Here is a 23,094-nt window from a genome sequence, read left to right on the forward strand (position 1 = left end):
TAACATATATACACATTCATACTTGTATCATATGAATGTATACAAAAATATTCCTTTAATAAATCTAAAAATTCCTAAAATATATATATATGTATATACAAAATAAATATCTCATTTAAAATAGACATATAAAAATATAAAAATATAAAAATATGTGTATATATATATATATATATATATATATATATATATATATATATAAAACTCTTGTAAACATCTGTGACTGTCAAAAATGCATATGCGATACAAATAATTAAATTATGTTCAATGAATAACAACCTAGAGATAATTCAATGTTTATATGGTTTAGCTAATAAAAATGGCTTGAGTGAGCTTTTCTCATTCAAGCCATGTCCTCTATTGGCTTGTAATCTTATTATCCATTTATTCTCTCTTTCTTCCGTGTAATTTCTGATGTTACCCAGTCTCTCTGTTTTTAAAATCACTTCCAATGCCATGAATTTAAAACTGTGTCTAGATCCTACTGTAATAACATGTTTGGCCAAAGCATTGTTTTCATTTTCTTTGTTTATGGCATAAACATGTTCTCTGACCCTTTCCCTTAGGGTCCTATTTGTCTTTCCCACATAAAATGATGCACACAATTGACATTGAGCTAGGTAGATCAAATCTCTAGATCTACAGTCAGCATATTTGTCAAATGTAAACTTTCTTCCATTATCAGGGTGTACAAACTCATTCCCATTAAGCATATAGCTACATTGATTGCAGTGTCTACATGCAAAAGTACCCTTCCTTTGTGAATGTATTAACTCTTTCCTATTGTCTTCATAGCAAAGTAGTCTTTTTAGAGACTTCATATTTTTATAGGTAACATTTGGTCTATCTCCTGCCAATTCTCTAATTCTATCATCTACCATTAACATTCTCCAATTATTATTTATAATTTCTTTAATTCTACTATTTTTGTTCGTATATGGTATGACTAACCTACTTATTTTATTGTCAGATTTTTTCTTACTTATCATTTGTTCATTTCTGTTATATCTAAATAAAAAAGGTTTCCCTTTGTCCTTCCTATATCTAATATTTTCTGAAATAATGGTGTTTACATCCTGTCTATCATAGCCCCTCTCTAAAAAACTATTCCTCAACATATTTTGTTGTTCATCATATCTATTGTCATCAGTCACTAGCCTAGATATCCTCAGGGATTGACTTTTCACTATGTTGGGGTAAATGTGTCTTGGATGCATACTATTATGATGTAATAAATTATTTCTCCAACAAGATTTTCTATATAGATCTGTACCTATTTCTTTACCCTCTTTTTTAATATGTACATCTAAAAACTCTATCTGGTTAGATGAAAAGGTATGTTCAAACCTTAAGAAATCTGTCGTACCATTTATGTATGAAATAAAATCATTCAGTTGTTCCACTGTGCCATTCCATACAAGGAAAACGTCATCCACAAAACGTTTATATAGTTTTATGTTCTCCTTAAAAGGAGCATCTCTTAACACATATGTGCCCTCCCAGTATGCCATAACGAGGTTCGCATAGGAGTTTGCACATGGTGTCCCCATTGCTACACCTTTCTTCTGTAGAAAATATTTGTTATCATATGTAAAGACATTATTCTCCAAAACTATCTCTAATAACATCATATATCTCATGATAAGATCTCTGGGGACATTCTTTTCTATTAGTAGGAGCCTAACATATTCCATACCTACCTGATTGGGTATGCATGTGAAAAGAGAAGCTACATCTAAGGTTACTAAAATATCATCTTCCTTGTTGTTCATGGAATTAATATAATCCGCATAACTATATAGAAAATCTTCTGTATCTTTTATTATAGATTTAATTTCATTGACTACTGGTCTAAATTGTTTTTCTAAATAAATAGATAATGGTTCCGTGGCCCATCCCTTTCCAGAGACTATAGGTCTCAAGGGGGGATTATTCAGACTTTTGTGTATTTTGGGTAACCCCCTAAAGCTGGGGATTACTGGTTCTTCAACCAAAAAATATACATACAAATCATTATCTATGACATTACAAAGAAGTAAATCATATAACATCTCATGTATACCTCTAATTATTTTATCTAATGACACATTGTTCAAAGCTTGATATGTATCAACTTCCCCTAGCAAATTATTCATTCCATCCACATACATACATCTATCTAATATTACCACAGAACCTCCTTTGTCTGCTTGTCTAATAACTATCTCCTTATTAACCTGTAACTTTTTTAGGGCTTCATTTTCACTATGACTCAAATTATAAAATTCAGGTTTTTCATTCGCTTTCATATAATATTCTAATAGGTCCCTTTCACATGCTTTCTCAAATGCTTCTAATATTGAATTCGCTTGTGGTACAAAAGTGGAAGGTTTTCTAAAGACATTCTCTACAGTTCTTTCATCATTCTCAAACATTAACTTTAAACCCAAATTCCTTACAAACATCTTTATGTCAATTATAATATCAGTGACATCAGCATGTCTTGAAGGTATGAAAGATAAACCTTTATCTAATAACGCTTTTTCATTTTCAGTCAATGCATACCTGGAAATGTTAATGGTTAGTCCTTCTGTGTTGGACGTAAAACTTTTCTCTGAAACTCGTATGTGTCTTCTAAGTTCTTCCGTTTCTTCACACTGTTCGATGGTGACCAAGCCCGTCGTTCGACTTGCCTTATTGGAAACAGAAAAGAATGTCGATCTTCTACTTCAAGTAAAACATCTTCCGAGAAAGAAACACATCCATTGCTGGTGTTCTAAGTTCTTCCGTTTCTTCACACTGTTCGATGGTGACCAAGCCCGTCGTTCGACTTGCCTTATTGGAAACGGAAAAGAATGTCGATCTTCTACTTCAAGTAAAACATCTTCCGAGAAAGAAACACATCCATTGCTGGTGACTCTCTTTTCTTTTACTCCCTCTTGTGTACTTCGTTGGTCAGCTTTTGCTCCCTCTCTTGCATCCCTTCGGTCAGCGTTCGCTTCTCCCTTCTCCGAATGCACCATCACAGATCCCTTCACCATGCTCGAGTTGCTGGCTTCTCCACACGACATTGTACTTCCCATTGACATCATCGCGTGGAGCATATTGACAACAGAGCCCTCTAGTGTATTTTGATGATCATTGCTCTGACTAGTACGTGAAGCACTATTAGAAGTAGCTTGGGCATACGTGGCTTGAGCAGGGGTATTCCTTCTTTGCATTGTATTCATTGCTGGTTTCTTAGCATTATTGTCGCCCTTCACAAAATCTCTCAGCCAAGAGAAGACTTGCCCTCTCATAAAATCATTGTAGTCCCTTTCAAGTTTCTTTCTTTTGTTCTGCAGCAACTTGTTATCCAGCATGGATAACGTGGTAGTCAAATCATTACGGAATGTCTCCATTTCAGCATGTTCTAATGACAACCTCAGTTCACCTTCTAATTTATTTATTTCTTGACTTAGAGTGTCCTCAATTGATCTATACTGTTCTTTGTGTTGGTGCTACTGGGTTATTTCTCATAAAGTTCATTGGTCTTTGTTCAAGATTAAGTATCTGTTCTATTAGGAGTTTAATATAGCCATAGCTGGTTTCTAAATTCAATTTTTGCCATTTGCATAGCTAATCAGGATATGTGTTTCCGAACGTTGGCATCTTTAAAATTCGTAGTCCTCTCGGCACTAAGACAGGGCCCTCTGACATGTTGTATGTGGGTAAATTAAAAGACATGTCACTGTCATCTCCCTGGTATTGCATTAAATTGTAACTGTTATTCTAAGCCTCTTAGTTTTGTTTTAAGCACTTGGGATTCAAGCCAGTTGTTTTATATTAAGAAGGTTTGTAGTCTACACTCTTGTGGAAGGAGATGGTAGCCTCTGTTCTTCTGAGCTGGGAATTGCTGGTTAAAGGCTTATTGTGCCTGTTGTTCTTTGTTATGGTTTAAGCACTTGGGTTCCAGACCACTTATTTCACACAAGGAAGGTTTGTGGTCTTCATTCTATTGAATTTATTTGTTTTTTTGTTTTGTTTGTTTTTTTTTGCTGTTGTGATTGCAATTTTCTGTACTTTGAATTTGCAGTACTTCTGCTATTTATAGCACAAGCTAGATTCAAGCTTGCTGAATATATACTTAGTATCATTTCAGCACTAAAACTAGCCATCCTACATTAAGAGGGCCCCCTGCACCCTTGTGGCAGAAGTGTACAGCCAAGGAACCATCTGAGTTGGGGATTGCTGGAATAAGGCTCAGTCTTGGCCATTCCATTTGTTTACTTTTTTTTTAATTATTTAACTTTGCTTGTATTTCAGGATCATGTTTGGATGGGTTTGCACTCAGTTTACTGGAGATGCTCATAGATTGCACTGCTGCCATGTACGCAACTCAGTTGTGCATTGTGAAGCGCTGACACAGTTTTCTACTCCTAGTCCTCCATAGAAGAGCTGCTTTTTGTTAGTCTTACATAAAAATCTGGAACATCTAGCTCACTTCCCACAAGTTACTATAGTATATACCTGCCATAATGGGCAGACAGTTTCCCACCATTTCTCCAGCCAGCCTGATTGACATGGGCATCCTGAGGCAATGTAGCAATTGCCTCATGTATATTGACAACCAGTTAATTTTAAAACAAATACGATATGTGAGAACTGAATCTATATTATGAATTTGGAAACAGTTCTCTCACATAACAACAAACCACATATCAAACAGGTTGCCAGCACACACGCTTCACCTGTAGCACATAAGCTCACAAAACATAATCTCACATACATGGAGGTACTCACTAGAAGCCTACCTAAAGATCAGAGGCCTCCCAAGTGCAAACCTAGTACACACACTGCAGACCCAACAGAGTCTTCTACACAAAATAATACACACAACAGTGTCTCAGCCAATATGCCCTTAAGGCAAAACACCTCAAAACCAAATGTCTTAGTCGCAGATGACTCCATATTGAGACACACAGATGTTGCCCTCACCAGGCTGGACAAGGAACAGGTCACAGTCAGCTGCCTGTCAGGTAACAGGATCCACCAGATCATGCATGCACTCAAGTCTTTCAACAACAAGTACTGTTATGAGTCTGTCATAGTCCATGTTGGAATGAATGACTTGAGACGTACCTCAATGAACTATATGAAGAGAGACATAACTGAGCTCTCAGACTGTGTGTCCCAGGCAGGTATGTCCCTACCCCTAATCAACATTCCACCTTCACCCAGGATGATGCCTCAATATAAATAAACATGATTGACTTCAACAATTGGCTTAGCTTCTGGTGTCAGTCCAGGAGGATCCAGCATCTGTCAACCTGGGAAGATATGGTTGACAGACCATGCTGCTTTGCCAGAGATGGTCTTCACCTGTCACCTCTTGGCGTTTGGTTTCTGGAAAAGGTACTTATCTCCTCCATAGTGCCATTTTTAGCCAATGTTAGAACAACTAAATTTCCAACATAAAAATCCACTAGAGACAAACTCAAGGTTATGCTGCTTAATGCAAGGAGTTTTAATCAGAAGCTGCACTCACTGAAAGCACTCCTTACCTTGGAAGATGCCCACATCTGTGCAGTCACAGAGACATGGTTCAAGGGCACAGTCAGCCCCCTGGCCATGGAAGGTTACAATGCCTTCCACATGTTCAGACCTCAAAACGAGCATGAAAGAACCAAAGATGGAGGTATACACATCTTCAACTCATTACAGCCGAGTGCACCTCCAGGCGTTTCTGCAGTTATCTCCTACTACACCTCTAGGTATCAAATATTGCTTGTTCATATTTGCATTAATAATTACAAAACCATGTTACATACAAGGTATCAGAATATTTTATCTTGATGCAAACATGATGGCAAACACAATTGTATTGATATTTGACCTCTGCAATGAGTATATGTTAAAACTGTAAGGTGATGACCTCATTTTTTTCAAGGCTCAAGCCACACCCACTGGGCATTAAAGATACACACTCAAAAGAGCTGTACTAGACAGAATGAGTTAAAGACAAATACATCTCAAGACTGGTCAAACAGTACAACTCCTTAAAGCTAGTCCATGTCCAACTAACTGCAGGTAAACCCCCCTACTGTATCATTGTTAGATATAGGTCCCCCACCATGAACCATGAGAACCACTCTACCTACTTGGTCCTATTTGAGTCACTCACTGTACAGCCAAACACCTTGGTCATATGTGATTTCAACTATCCTTCCATTGATTGGGAGTTATATACGAGCACAAACACACTCGCCCTAAGGCTCCAGGACTTTGCTAATACAAATGCTCTGGTAGAGATAGTCTGCACCCCCACTAGGGGCTCAAATGTCCTAGATTTAGTACTCACTAACATAGGCTGTCTCTGCACTACCCCTATGTGTATTGTCCTCCCTGGTAAGGTCTGAACAGAATTCAGTCTCATTCGAATTAATGATCATACCTGACCCCGCAAAAGCAAAACGGATGAAAATTTCCTACAAAGCAAAGTATAGCCTCCTAAACGATGCCATAAATAGTTGCAAACCCCCTGCTACCACTGTCAACTATGACTGCTATACAGAGGTGTACAAAATGTCCAGTATAAACACCTATACAAATGTATAGATTTGGCTGTACCTGAACAGATCAAAACAAAGTCTTCACAAAAAAAAAAAAACACCCTGGTGGGCATCAAGCATAAATAGATTATAAAACAAGTGGGAGAAACTAATGTTTAAGAACATGAGGGAGCTGATTCAGCAGAGGAAGGATACCCTCCACAGCTTGAACAAGCAAATTAGATGTCTTGTAAAATTCTCTAAAGCCAATTACAAAGCTAAACTAGCACCCTAGCTAAAGATAATCAGGAGGCATTCTTTAGCAACATCAGAAATCTAAAAGGGAAGGCCCAGCTTTTTGCCAAGCTAGTAGTGGATGGTACCACACATACTGACACCGAGGACATTGACAACCTGCTAGCAGACAGATTTGGGGCAAACTCCCCACCCTGTCCCCACCAGACATACTCCAAAGTCCTCTACCTAGTATTTTCAAAGAGTAGGTCATAACCGCACTCTACATGGCCAAAACTCATTGCCTCTGTGAGACCAGACAACATCCAAGGCTGCCTACTAAATGGTCTAAAACAGAACCTAGTAGAACCACTTGGCACTCTCTTCAACCACAGTCTAAGTACTGGCTTTGTCCCAGCAGAGTGGAAAACAGCAACAGTAATTCCCTTGCTGAAAAGGGGTCTTCCAACTGACCCTGAGAACTATAGACCCACAAGCCTAATCAGCCTTATCTACAAGGCCATGGAGAGAATCATCATGGACCTTATCAACAAAGACATAGGTGACCTTCAGACTTTTGACCCAACCCAATTTGGTTTTGTTAAGGGTAGATCATACTTATTAAACCTTGTAGACTTCTTCGAGAATGTCACCAAAGCCCTGGATAGATGCAAAACAGTACATATAACCTATCTTGACTTAGCCAAGGCTTTTGACACAATCCCCCACTCAGGCATCATTGAGAAACTAACACAGTTGGGAGGTGTGGGGGATTCGAATGGAGAAATGAAAAGTCAGCAAGCAAAGGAGAGTAGTATTGCTGAAATTGAATTCACCCTCAAGTCTTGATGAGCACCTTAACGAGGTGGACCCTGTTTTCTACAAAATCTCACCAAGGTGATACTGATATATAGACTGTATTTATATAGCATATAGCATGGACAGAAGTAGGTCAACAATTAAAAGAGAGAGCTGAGAACACAAGACCCAGGATAAAAAAGTGCCTAATCCTGGTAGGTGCAATGATGCCAGAAATGGAAAAAAATGACAGTGTAGAATCCTCAAAATACAAAAACATTCCTACAATGGAGCCAGAGCAGGCCCAGGAGGATGATGCCCTCCCCCCCATTGTAGAAGGAAGTAGCAGTCCACAAAAATCACAAAAACTCATAGGCCAAAGAAGAGCCATAAAGACAATAGAGTGGACTATTGAGGATTAAAAATAAATTATGTATTGTTACTATTATGCAAAAATCCCAGAATTTCCAGACACAAGATATATAAAATGATTAATTGAGAAATTAGAGGAAAGAAAAATACTTCCACAAGAAAAACTGTCAGAATCCTCAAATGAAAATTTGCATTCGTTAATACAACAGATTTGTGAAAAACAGTATATAGATCAAGAAACTTTGATCTGTTTGGAAAGAGAAACATTTGAGGAATTGCAAAAATATAAACAACAAAAGCAAGAGATATTTGAAAAGTATAAAAAAGAAATATGGACATGGGAAAGAAAGACAGGTTTGATATGGTACAATAGTTATGCAAAGGAGAAAGCTAAATTAATTAATATAAAGAAGGCAGCCCCAAAGATGTTCAGAGAGAAATACAGGCAAAGGCATCCAGAAATGGAAAGTTTCGCAATAAAAGAAATAATATCACAAAGATGGAATGTAGAAAAGAAGATTAGTAAAGTGGAAGTTGAGAAAATAGAGGTTGAAGTTGTGGTGTGCCTGCAAAGTGAACAATTTGGTATAGAAAGTCTAGCACAGGTTACATCACAGCATGATGGAGTGAGTCCCCAAAGTAAACAGAAGCAGGAAGATCAGGAGACATCTGAAGAAGAAATATGGACATGGGAAAGAAAAGAGATTTACTATGGTGTAATATTTATGCAAAGGAGAAAGCAAAACTAACCAATTTAAAAAAAAGCAGCACCAAAGATATCTGAAGAGAAATACAGGCAAAATAATCCGGACATGGAAGTAGAAGAGGAGATTAGTTATGAAGACGTTAAAGAAATAGAAATTAAGATTATGGAGTACCTGCGAAGTGAACGATTCAGTGTAGAAAATCTAGTTCAGAAAGCAACACGACAGGATAGAGAAATGGATAACCAAATTAAGGGGAAACCAGTGGAACAGGAAGCAATTGCTCAGGCGCCATATGAAAATAATTTAGAGTCTCCCACAGGAAACCAGTATAAATGTTCACTTCAAGCTAGACAGCAAGTCAAGGAACAGCAAACTGTGGAAACTCTCATGCAGTCAATGTTGAGGAGTGATAGGCCAGTGAGTTCTATATGATAGAGCAATGGATGGCACTGGATGAAACTGAACAGAATGTGCCACAGGAAGATGCCATAGAACCTTCTATAGAATGCCCATGGGAAATGGAAAACAAGGGATGTGCCCTCAGTTTGGAAGAAAATGAGCTAAGAGAAGAGTTGCTTGATTTAATAGATATAGACAGATATATCAAAATCAATGAAAGAAATAGGCTGCAGAAGGTTAATAAAACACAAAAAGTCAGAAGTCTGATAAAACAAATGAACACAGTAATTAGGACTGTGCATAGAGATCCATGCTATATAACAGAAGTAAACAGAATATATTACTGTGCAGCTAAATTAATAACTGATAAAGTTCCAGCAAAAGAACACAGGGTAGTGAGGGAAAGGAAGGGGAGAAATCGAATACCAACATGGAAATATCGAATAGAGAAAACTATAAAGTAGTTAAGACAGGAAGTGTCACTGTTAGAAGACTATAGAAGAGGGAACAGAGCATCAAAAATACTAAGAAAGATAGATGTGATGAAAGCGAACAGATCAGGCTCTATCATGCACTATCGCAAATAACAAACTAAAAATTTCAGCACAGGCAGAAAAGCTTAGAAGATATGAAGATAAATATAAAGGAAAAGTACAAAATAAGCAATTTATTGATGATCCAAAAATGTTTTATAGAGAATTGGGAAGCAGGGTAAAATGAATTGAAAGACTGCCAAAAAAAGGAGAAATAGATACATTTTGGAGAAATATCTATGAAGATCCTGTGGAACATAACAAAGATGCTTAATGGATAGAAGAAGTTAATGAAATAATACAAAGTTTAAAGGCACAGGATATGAAATGGGATGAAGTAACAGCCAAAGAGATTGAAATAAAGTTAAGAAAAGCCTCTAACTGGAAAACCTCAGGCCCAGATGCATTACCTAATATTTGGCTAAAAGTATTAACATTTTTGCACAAAGATTTAGCCATGAGTAAGAACTATTTATATGCACATCCTGAACAGACACCAACCTGGCTAACGACAGGAAAAACAATGCTCCTACTTAAGAGTGAACCTGCAAGCTACCCTAAAAATTATAGACCAATAACTTGCCTTCTGACGACATATAAACTATACACAGGAATTGATAATGACAGCATTTTTTAGAGTCATTTAGAAGAAAACTCAGTTATGGCAGTAGAACAAAGGGGCAATAAAGAAAGTTATATGGAGCAAAGGATCATTTGTTGTTAAATAAAGTCATAGTGGAGAACTGTCAAAAGAGGAAGAATCTAAGTATGGCATGGATTGACTACAAAAAAGCATTTAATATTGCCCCACATTCATGGATAAAAGAGAGCTTAAAAATGTATAAGATATATCCTACACTGATCGACTACATTACAATGACAGTACAAACAAAGAGCACAACTCTCCCCCTTTTTTACCATACCGAAAGAAACTAGTTCAACAACAAAGGGGTCGGTCCAACGACAGGGGGCCAAGGAAACGCAAGTATTCGGAGGAAAGGAATGGACCCAGCCGGAAGATCAGGTACTGACTTCTTTGGTCTACAATTTTTCAAGTACTAGCCTTGACAGCAATTTGTTTAGCCTTCTTGATAGAGGGCTCACTTTTGTTCCAGCAGTTCGATCCACCTTAGAGGAATCTTTGATTGATTTAAGAATGTTTTGCAGGCGTGTTTGCTTGAAGTTGTTTTTTCCTAAAGACACAGATCATGACAGTACCAATATACCTCCATTCCCCTTCAGGAATAAGAGTACTTTTATGCCACCTTCACACCCAATGGTGGACTGCTTCCTGGACTTGTGTGAAAAGGACTTCTATTTACTGTTTTCAGACAGGACAAATAAGAAAGGAAGGTTTCACAATCTTAATGTTAATGAAAATCTTGCTTTAGCTAAACTGAAGAATGACAAAAGTATAATAGTGAAACCCGCTGATAAAGGGGGGGGAGTTGTGGTTATGGACACTGATGAATATGTGAATTGTATGAATTTATTGCTTTCTGACACTAAGACCTATGTGAGTATATCTACTGAACAAGTGTACACTATTATGCAAACAGTGAATGATAATGTCTATGACTTGTTGTTATGTAGACAGATTAGTGTGGAATTATATGAATATTTCTTGAAATCCCACCCAGTCATACCGATAGTGAAAGGGCTCCCTAAAATTCACAAGGAGACATGGCCGATACCTATGAGACCAATAGTGTCAGGGGAAGGGTGGGTAACTTCACACATATCCACCTTCCTGGACCATATTTTACGACCTGTTGTTGACAACAGTTGTACCATCTTAAAAGATACCTACCATCTTCTAGAGAGTCTCAATGATTTAAGTTTGGACATGGCTAAGACACAATATCTCTTGATCACTATGGATGTAGAGAAGTTGTTCACTTCCATTCCCAATGAAGTTGGAATACAGTACATCAGGGAGTTGCTACATAAAGAAACAACTTTTTCTAATGACAGGGTCACACTGATCTGTCAGTTATTAGATATAGTTCTTCACAACAACGTCTTTTTGTTTGGAGATAGATACTTCCTACAGGCATGGGGAGTGGCCATGGGCACTCCCTGTGCCAATACTTACGCCAATTTAGTGGTATATTGGTGGGAGAAGCTATTTCTATTTCCACATGAGTCATATATAAATATCAAATATTATCGACGATTTGTAGATGACATACTAATAGTATGGGAAGGTACGGCTGAGAGCTTTGCCAGTTTTTTGGGATATTTGGAAACTACCACGGATTTCCTAAGATTTACTATGGAATGTTCACATCAACAGATCAATTTTTTAGATGTTACACTGAGATTAACTGATGAAGGGACAGTTACATCTACACTCTATAGGAAGACAGTATGGAGGAATGCCATACTGGTGTCAGACAGCATGCATCCACCACATACTTTCCCAGGCATAGTGAGAAGCCAGTTCATAAGGATTTCTAGATTATGTAAGAACATAATTGACATGATGAATGAAGCAAGTAAGATGGAGTCTTGTTTAGAGCCAGAGGCTACAATATGGACATGGTTAGGAGAATAAGACTAGAAATTATTGGGGAATTAGACTCTGTAAGTAAGGGTGGAACAAGGCTGCTTAACAAACCAACCCACATGGGTAACAGTGGATACCACAAATCTAATAGTCACAGATTGGACTATGTCACTAAGTATACTAGTGATGTGGAAAGGATTAGACATGTGATAAGAAAGAACTGGAATGTCTTAACTGTGAATGAACAAGTTAGAGATGTTGTAGGAGCGACACCGAGATTTTGCTATAAGAATAGTGATAATCTTAAGATGTTACTTTGTAATGACAAGCAGGTCACGAATGTGACGCAACCTAGTATGTTATTACTTGGAGACATAGTGAACAAGGGTACATATCCATGTCATAATTGTCCCAGATGCAAGTACCTTAGCAAGACACAATTATTTTAACATCCTTATATGGATTCTGTTTTTAGACCCAGCCATTATGCTAATTGTAACACCAAAAACGTGGTGTATCTAGCAACCTGCTCCCTCTGTACAGCATTCTATATAGGTCTAACCAAAAGGAGACTGAGGGATCACATTTATGATCACCAGTATGATATTATCAGACTGGATGAAACTAATGCATTAGCTAGGCATGTAAAAGAACACAACACGCATTCATTCACCTTTAGAGTCCTACAAATAATAAACAAGAAGGTAAGAGGGGGTAATATTAATAATGATTTAGCGAAAGCTGAACTGCACTGGATTTTAAAATTAGCAGCACATTTATCACCAGGGCTGAATAGTTGTGTCTCACTGAAACCCATACTAGTTGAAAGGAAGTAGTTTTTTAAGCAACTAGCTAGTTGCGTTTTTTCTACTCCATGCTGGTATACTTGTTGACATCCAGATTTATTGTCAACAGATGATAATACCTTACCAGTTTTGTTATGTTTTCTGTGCGTCATGAATATTGATTCAATGATAGTTTTAAGCCACCCTTTGTATATCTAGACTCCAAGTTTGTTCTTCTTTAGTCATGTTATATGCTATATTTAGATTTTTATAGATGTAATTTTTCTCTTTTCACATGGATTTTCTATGCATCTTTATCTACTTTGCTTCATATAGGGATTTGATAGCATATATGAGTTGTCCACATTGGGTTAGACAGTCAGTACATATAGTATTTTTTATATTTTAGCATAATATTTTTATCATGCCCCTTTTGGTTATTATACACATTTAGATATTGAACGTTATCTGCTTCACTATCTGTGCTATTACGTTAAATAGAGTTTGGGATTTACCTTGAGTGAGATAGCAACTCACTATAATAAAACGAACACTAGGACCCAGAGGCATACTTTCATACGCAGGCCAGTGCTTGACGCACTTTGATGCTTGCAAACAGTATGCTGCTAACTGTGGGATTAGAGTTCCTGACGTTGAGCTTTTACATATAATGAATTCAAATACCGATGTTTTTTATGGATTGAGGCTATACCATAAGCTGATGCTTCAATTGTGCAAATAGAAGGTAAGACCTTTAGCAGAAATATGACAGATAGTATGTTCCGCTAATCGGAACATTAGAGGCTCCTAAGGAATGTAGATATGCTATTATTCAGGCGCATTTGCTGTTTCTGACTGTTGAATTGTCTGTTTAGGGGTTCATTATTGTGTTAGGAAATCGGGTTTTTTGAGCAATGCGAATTATTTGCTTTTTAAATGTTTATGGTTTGTTGTTTTGGGATGAAGCGTTTTTCTATGCATTACAATAAGAGCTAGTGTTGTGCTCTGATATTAAGTTACAATGGAGTGTTTGCAATGCAACATTAGTTAATTAATTAATCAATGTGTTTGGTTAATTGATGCATTGAATAACAAGTATACTAATGAGCCCGCCAAAATATCTTACATTTTGTATTTAAGAGTGAGTGAAGTTATGTGATTGTTATCTGATGAAGCGTAGCTTGCACTACGTGAAAGCGCTTATTCTACATTCTACAATAAATGGTCTTCGTTTTTATGCTATTGCCTACTGGAACTTTTTTACACTGAAGAGATTTTAATTATACTGAAGGTATTTTCGTGGTGTTTGCTCTCACTTTCGTATTTACTACATTACAATGACCATGAAACAGTGGCAGACCACTTTGCAATTAAGCCATGATAAAGGACAAATTATTATCCCAGGGATCTATTCTGCCTTGCCCTTAACCCATTAAGTTGTTTACGTAACAGCTTAGGCCATGGCTATAATTTGACTCCTAGAAAACAACAAAGTGTAGAGACTTCTCGTCTTCTCTTTGTTGATGATTTAACACTGTATAGCTTATCAGATGAGGAACTGAAAACACAACTGCAAGTTGTCAGAACTTTTTCAGATGATATTAGAATGTCATTTGGTTATGATAAATGTGCAAATGCAGCCTTTAAAGCAGAAAAACTGCAACATCAGGAAAACATCAGTTTGGGACAATAATGCGATATAAAAGAAATTGAGCAACAAGGAGTATACAAATATTTAGGAAATGATGAAGGGTCAACAATAAAACATGAATAAATGTGAATAAAATTTAGTAAGGAATATTTCAGAAGACTTAAATTAATCCTGAAAACAGCACTGACATCAAGGAACAAAATCCAAGCTATAAACCAATTTGCTCTTCCTGTCCTAAGTTACAGTTTTGGAGAGACTGACTGGCCTCAAAACGTGTTGGATAGATTAGACAGGAAAACAAGAAGGATGCTTCATGCTCACCAAATGATTTATAAAAATCAGTGCATACCAAGATTATATATTCCCTATTCTGAAGGAGGGATGGTCCTCCTGATTACATGTATAGATCTGCAGTCGTGGGACTCCACACATATCTGCTGATCTCACAGGACCCAAACATAGTGAAAGTTTTGAAACACGAGTAGAATAAATCTAACATGACTTCTCTGCTTAACTTAGCAGAAGCATATTGGCATCAAACAGGAATGGAAATCAAACCAGAAGTAGATAAAAAATCAGGCAGCAACTGAATGTGCCAAAAAACAAAATAAAGACTATAAGGTGAATGATCAAATGAGAAGCCAAGAAATGTGGAAAATGCATAAATATAGTTGCAAGTATAGAGAACTTCTGGAAGAACCTCATGCTGATCAGGAATGAATGCAGGAATGGTTAAGGAGTAGCAAATTCAAACCAAGAGATGAAAGGTTAATATTGGCAGCACAAGATAGTGGGCTACATACACATTGGTTTACAAAGTCATTTGAACATGTGGGAGAAAGAGACAAATGCAGATTTTGCAAAACAGAATTGGAAAACAGTTGCACATATTGTTGCTGGTTGCAACATACAAATGGCAGAAGGATTGTATATTTAAAGGCATAATAATGTAGTGAGACTGTTGCACTGGTGATTGTACAAACATTATGGTACTGAAGTGGCTGAAAAACACTGGAAACATGAGTCACAAAGCATCACAGAAAATGATAATGTCTACATCACATGGCATCATCCATTACCAACAGTTCACAAGACAGATGCTAGAAAACTGGATATATTGGTCCAAGAAAAGAAGACAAAAGTAGCATTGATCATTGAAATTGCCACACTCAATGTTATAAAATATAAGGATTCACAAGCAGAAATGAGAAAAATGTGGAAGAAAGACACCCAGATAGTTTCAATAGTAGTAGGAGCAACGGGTCTTATAAAAAAAGAGTCTACAATCATATTTAGATATGCTACCAATACATGTAACACCATACGAATTGCTTCTCCATAGCCAACTTCATGCTACTCAAGTCAGAAGTGACAAACTTCATGACACCCATGCAGACGGGAACTGAAAGTTCAACTGCTGAATCCTACACTAAGGCACTGTACGAGCACATCCACTCATGCATGAATCGTGCCATCCCAAATAGAACCAAGATGCTCTCATCCAAAAAAAAAGGAAGCCAATCTGGTGGTCCCCTGCCATAAACAAACTTTACAACAAAAGGAAGAAACTGTTGCAAAAAATGTCCTTACCAGCCTCAGTAAGAAACTGAGATCCCTCATAAAATCCTCCAAAGCTAGTTACGAAAATAAAATTGTGAAAGATTCCAAAGACAGCCACAATGCATTCTATAACTATGTCAAGAATCTAAATGGCAATGCTCAGATCTGCTCTGAGCTAAAACAGAATGACATTAAATATACTGATCCCAAGGATATTGCCAATATCCTGGCAGATCGATTCAGTGCCAAATTCACCCCCCTCTCACCCGCTAAATGGCCCATCTCAATACTGGAAGACTGCCAAATTCCGGTAATAGCGGCCACACAGGTAAAAGACGCACTCTCCAAAGCTAAGAATACAACATCCATGGGACCAGATGACATCCCGGGCTGTGTACTACATGAACTACAATATGAACTGGCACCTCACCTAAGTGTCATGTTTAATCATAGCCTCACCTCAGGTTTCGTGCTCACTGAGTGGCGCAGAGCTACAGTTATCTCACTCCACAAGGGGGGATCCACCTTGGATCCCGGAAACTACCATCCCATCAGTCTGACAAGCCTTATCTGCAAGGCTATGGAGTGTATTATCATGGAACTTATAAACAAAGACATTGGCAACCTTCAAACACTGGACCCCACCCAGTTTGGGTTTGTGAAGGGCCGATCTTGTCTCCTGAACCTGATTGACTTCTTTGAATCAGTCTCCAGAGCCATGGACAAGGGTAAGGTGGTCCACACAGCCTATCTAGACTTTGCCAAGGCCTTTGACACCATCCCCCACTTTGGAATCATAGATAAACTTACTAAGCTGGGCGTTAATCCCTATGTCACCCAATGGGTTGCTAACTGGCTTACTGATAGAACCCACACTGTAAAAGTAGCCGACTCCAAATTCAGCTCCAGGCAAGTGACAAGTGGAGTACCTCAGGGTTCAGTCCTGGGACCGCTCTTGTTTGGCATCTACTTCTCTGAAGTACAGGCCAACACTAAGGGACTCTGGATAACAAAGTTTGCAGATGACTGCAAACTGGGAGCCATTATTGAATCCTTAAATGATGTGGATACTCTACAAAAGGGCCTTACAGAAACAGATGCTTGGTGCCAGAGCCATAGGCTCAAGCTCAATGCCAAGAAATGCATAGTTATCCCCTTTGGGAAAAGACATGTATCCGTGAATTACCATATAGGTGGCAGTACACTAAACACCGAAAGTGTGATAAGAGACTTAGGGACACAGGTAGACAGTGGTCTCACCTTCGATAACCACATTGCCACAACAGTCAGGAAATCCTTCTATGTGGCACACCTCATCACTAAGGGCTTTTCATCCAGAAAAAAGGAGGTCATTGTCCCACTGTACTCATCCCTCATTAAACCCATTATAGAATACAATGCCCCATTTGGTATGTACCTCTCAAGACATCTGCAACAACTGAAAAGGCCGCAGAAATACCTCACTAAAATTATTGCAGGCCTAAAGCAGATGCCCTACGCTGACTGCCTTAAAAAAACTCCAGCTATACTCTGTCGCATATCGTCTACTCAGAGGCGATCTCTGCTTAACATACAAGGCCATGTCAAACCCAGAGCTGTTGGACATGCTACACTTAAAGAAATCCCAATCCCTCAGAGCCACATGCTCCAGGGATCTAAACCTTGTCATCACAATAAACAAAACATGCTGGAGGGATAGGTTCCTGACCCAGAGACTCCCTAGACTCTGGAATAGATTGCCCATACATGTGAAGCAGAGTGCCTCTTTGGCCCTCTTCAAAAGGAACCTTGACGATTGGATAGGAGAAAGGAAATTCACCCTGGGGATCACGTCAGTCACCCTGCTAGACAGGGGTCCAGGGAAGTAAATAGTGTGTGAAGAAATAGCCAGGGAATTGTTATGGCTAGGCTTGTATAGGCCCTAGGGCTGATAGCCTAGTACCAACCTATGAACCTATGAACATTGCGGGTGCTGCGAAGAGCACTTTTGGCTGACATCAAAGAGTGAAACAATACTAATTTCATGAGTTTTAATTGTACTTTGACTTAGAAATGGGGACCATTCCTGTTATGGTATTAGAAACCCAAAAGATTTGGAGAAATTTTAAAAAAATGGGAATTAACCCATATGTCACTAGATGGGTAACCAAATGGCTCACCAACAGAATGCATACAGTCAAAGCTGGTTTCCCAGCAGACCAATTACCACTGGTGCACCACAAGGATCTGTGCTGGGCCCCCTACTGTTTGAAATCTATTTCTCAAAAGTTCAGGGGAAAATAGGTAGCCTGTGGCTTACCATGTTCGCTGATAACTGCAAATTTGGTGCAATCATTGAATCCCCCAATGATGTTGACATATTACAAAAAGGGCTTACACAGACAAATGATTGGTGTCAAATCCACAGACTTAAATTAAATGTAAAATAATGCATTATCATCCCTTTTGGCAAAGGGGAAGTCCATGCAAATTACAAAATTAACAGTGCCCCCTTTAATTCAAACCCTATGGTGAGAGATTTGGGAATGCAGATTGATAGCAACCTTAACATTGATCATCATTTGTGCACAGTGTAAAGAAGGTCTTCTATGTTGCACATCTTATAAGTAAGAGCATCACATCTAGTACTAAGGATGTTAAAACTCCCCTGTATTCATCCCTTGTCAGCCACTAATAGAGTACAATGCTCCCTTATGTATGTACCTCATCAGACACCTGCGACAGCTGGAGAGACCTCAGAGGTTTCTTACCAAGAACATTAGGGGCCTGCACACATGACCTACATGGACAGACTGAAGGCTCTGTCACTGTACTCTATATCTTATCGGTTGCTGAGAGGTGACTTGTGCCTGCCCTAATGGAAATGCTGCACATGCACAGATCACATGAGACAAGATTCACTCATTGTAGGGATCTTAACCTAGCCTGTGACATTAACAGGACATGCTGGAGAGACAGATATGTCTTCCAGAGATTGCCACTTCTCTGGAACAATTCACGTAAAACAGAGATCCTCAATGACCCCATTTACCTAAAACAGAGATCCTCAATGACCCCATTTAAGCATAACTTAGACAACTGGATGGGAGACCATAAATTTACCCTGTGTGTGTCACCTATGTCCCTCTTGGATAAGGGCAGTTTGTGCTGGTCATAGACTTGTGCTGCAAATATAGACCAAACAACTTTGTCAATAAGGGAGCAAGGATATAACATGGTTAGGCTTATAAAGGCATTTGGGCCAATAGCCTAGTAACCTCCTATGAACCTGTGAACCTAAGGTGATGTCTACCTGGGCTCCAGGCCAGTGTCTGATCCTGCCCTGGTGGGATGACTATATATGCAATCAGTTGATATAGCTGATTACATCAGCATTGTCTGTTGAGCATATGGTGATAACAGTGTACCACATGCAGGTGTAAAATGCAGTGTGTAATGTCAAGTAGCACACACACACACACACACACACACACACACACACACACACACACACACACACACACACACACACACACACACATACACACACACACACACACACACACACACACACACACACACACACACACACATTGACTGCAGTGAGAATAGAACCCCTACCTAAGTACAAAAACTACAGAACATAGTACTTTACAAAAGTCAAAACTGCACAGCACAAGTCTGATTTTTATTATGTCTGCAGGTCAGCTTATAGTGGATAGCATCAGCAGCCCATGTGGGAAACAAGAGGTTGGGAAGGCTGCATGAAAGGGATCTGTAATCTCATGCAAGTATCAAAAGGCTAGCAAGCCATGCCATTGGAGAAGTAACTGCGGGATAGCACATCTACTCGGTTGAGTAGAGACACACACAGTTGACTGTAGTGAGAACAGAACCCCTGCCTAAGTAGACATACTATAGAAAACAATACTCTACATAAGAGTTATGGCACAAGTGTGACTTTTATATGTCTACAGGTCAACTTATAGTGGATGACATCAGCAGGTCATGTGGGAGACAAGAGGTAGGGAGGGCTGCATGAAATGGATGTGTAGGCTTGTGCAAGTATCAAAAGACTAGTAGTTGTAGTACAGCACGTATACTCTGCTAAGTAGAGACACAAATACACACCAAGTTGAATGCAGTGAGAACAGAACCCCTACCTATCTAAGTGCACAGACTACAGAACACAATACTCTATGCAAGCCGCATAAGACAAGTCTGACTTTTGCATTGCTGAAGGTCAACTTATAGTGGATGACATCAGCAGGATGACATCAGCAGTGTATGTTGGAGAAAAGAAGATTGGAGGCCTGCCTGAAATGGATGTGTAAGCAGGTGCAGGTATCATCAAAATACTGGCAAGCCAAGCCATTGGAGAAGTAACTATAGAATAACATGTCTACTCTGCTGCATAGACACACACACACCAAGTTAGTTGCAGTGAAAACAGAACCCCTATTTACCTAAGTGCACAGACTCTAGAACACAGTACTCTACGCAAGCTCTACAGTAAGCACAAGTCTGAATTTTACATTGCTGCAGGACAATTTATAGTGGATGACATCAGCAGTGCATGTTTGAGTGAAGAAGGTGGGAGGCCTGCCTGAAATGGATGTGTAGGCAGGTGCAAGTATCAAAATGCTGTCAGTTTTTGGGATCAAGGTGGTAACTGCAGGATACACACTTACTCTTCTGGCTAGATGTACACACACACACACACACACACACACACACACACACACACACACACACACACACACACACACACACACACACACACAGAGTTGACTGCAATGAGAACAGAACCCCTATCTATCTAAGTACACAGACTTCAGATCTCAGTACTTTACACAAGTGCCATGGCACAAGTATGACATTTACAGGGATGCAGGTACACTTATAGTAGATGACATCAACAGGCCAAGTGGGGGACAACAGGTTTAGAGGCATGCATGGGCACATAGATTCATAGGTTCATATGAGGCCAGTAGTCTAACAGCACAAGGGTGTGTAGAAGCCTAGGTGTGTAAACACACAAGTACCCTTATTGAGCATAGTTGGATGTTTGAGTTTAGCAGAGCAAGGTTCCAGCAACACTGACTAGCCCTGTCCATGAGGGAGCACACAACATTACACTTTGTAGTGTGGTTGATATATGTGCAATATATGGGTGCAAACAATGCTGACAGCATATGACATTTTAATGTATTCTGTCTGAAAATGTGGTAGTGGTTGAGAGCATATTGTGCCTGTGTGATGATCGCTAAGTATTAATATTTATGAGAAGGATGCCACCATATTAGATAACTATTTACATCTCTTCCAGACAGAGCTTTCTGTGTTAGGTAGGAGTTCATAACCAGTGAACATGATGCAGTTGTTATGCTGACTTAAGATGCCAAGTGGTAAAAGACTGGCAACAGAAGGGAAACATGTTTGCTGAGCCTCCTTATTGTCCATTACCTTGAGTGCTACCTGACTAGGTGGACCAGGAAAGTACATGTTCTTTAGCTAAGTGGATGTCAACAGAGTGACATGCAGTACACTATGCTCCTGAAACAGAGAGACATGCAGTACACTATGCTCTTGAAACAGAGTGACATGCAGTGCACTATGCTCCTGAAACAGAGTGACATGCAGTACAATATGCTCCTGAAACAGAGTGACATGCAGTACACTATGCTCCTGAAACAGACAGATATGCAGTACAGTATGCTCCTGAAAGAATGACATGCAGTACACTATGCTCCTGAAACAGAGAGACATGCAGTACACTATGCTCCTGAAACAGAGTGACATGCAGTACACTATGCTCCTGAAACAGAGTGACATGCAGTACACTATGCTCCTGAAACAGAGTGACATGCAGTACACTATGCTCCTGAAACAGAGTGACATGCAGTACACTATGCTCCTGAAACAGAGAGACATGCAGTACACTATGCTCCTGAAACAGAGAGACATGCAGTACACTATGCTCCTGAAACAGAGTGACATGCAGTACACTATGCTCCTGAAGCAGCTAGAAGTAAAGTAAATCAAAGCAGCCAAGTTAAGATAATCACAAGAGAATGCAGCTTTGGGCACAATTGAGCAGCTGACAAACCAGGGCAACAACGATAGTTTCAGAGCAGTAATTTAAGGGAAAGATGAGAACACACTCTCTGGCCAATATTCAGGTACAGCAACAGTGACACTGTGGAAAGCACAGCTCAGCACTCATCCATTTACAAATTTCAAGTAAATGAAAGAAGCGAGAATCAACCAGCAAACAACTCTCATAGAGCCAATGGTGCCCAGACACTTACAAAATGTCAGTGATTAAACTTCTTTCACAAGAATAACTAGTACAGGTTTAAATATGACTAAACAAACTGCTTTAGTTAAAGAAAAATATAATGCAGTTACTGCTTCAAAAATAGCTCCAACAATAAAAACATTAAAACAAATTAAGTGTAAATAGTTTCTACTTCCCTGATGAAGAGATATTCAGAATATTTGTCAATTTAGGTTTAAAATGTCCCCAAAGTAGTACACCAAAGTACAGCTTCAGAGAAATCCAGCCACAAAGGAAGTGTAGGTCATGACATGGCAATTATTTGCTGAGCATTTCTGCTGAACTTAATGATCTACTAAGTTTTGCTGATTAAAAAACTACCATGAGAATCCCATTAGAAAGATTAATGTTAAGAACAGTTTCCTGAGAGTATTGCACATTGCATAGTATTGGTAGTGACTGTGTAAATAAACTGAATAATATTACATCAGGTTAGATCTGATAAGAAATCAGAGATATTAAAGTGTTCCATAGGAGTTTATTACTAAGCTAATGTACCATGCCATGTGGTACCTCCAGAATCCTCCTGCATTCCCTTTTAGTGCCTCTTTTCAAGCTTGGAGCTTAAATTAAGGAGCTTCATAAAATGCACATTTTCCCAGTGTGACAACACCAAAATGGTCATTGAGCTTTACCATTGGTGATATCAGTGTAGGGATACACATGCGGGTATGTAGAAAATACTCTGTCCCAATAATCTATTGCCCTCAGAAAAGTT

The sequence above is a fragment of the Protopterus annectens genome, chromosome 8.part0 (assembly GCF_019279795.1).
Source record: "Protopterus annectens isolate FY-2018-M chromosome 8.part0, PAN1.0, whole genome shotgun sequence".
Lineage (NCBI taxonomy): Eukaryota > Metazoa > Chordata > Ceratodontiformes > Protopteridae > Protopterus > Protopterus annectens.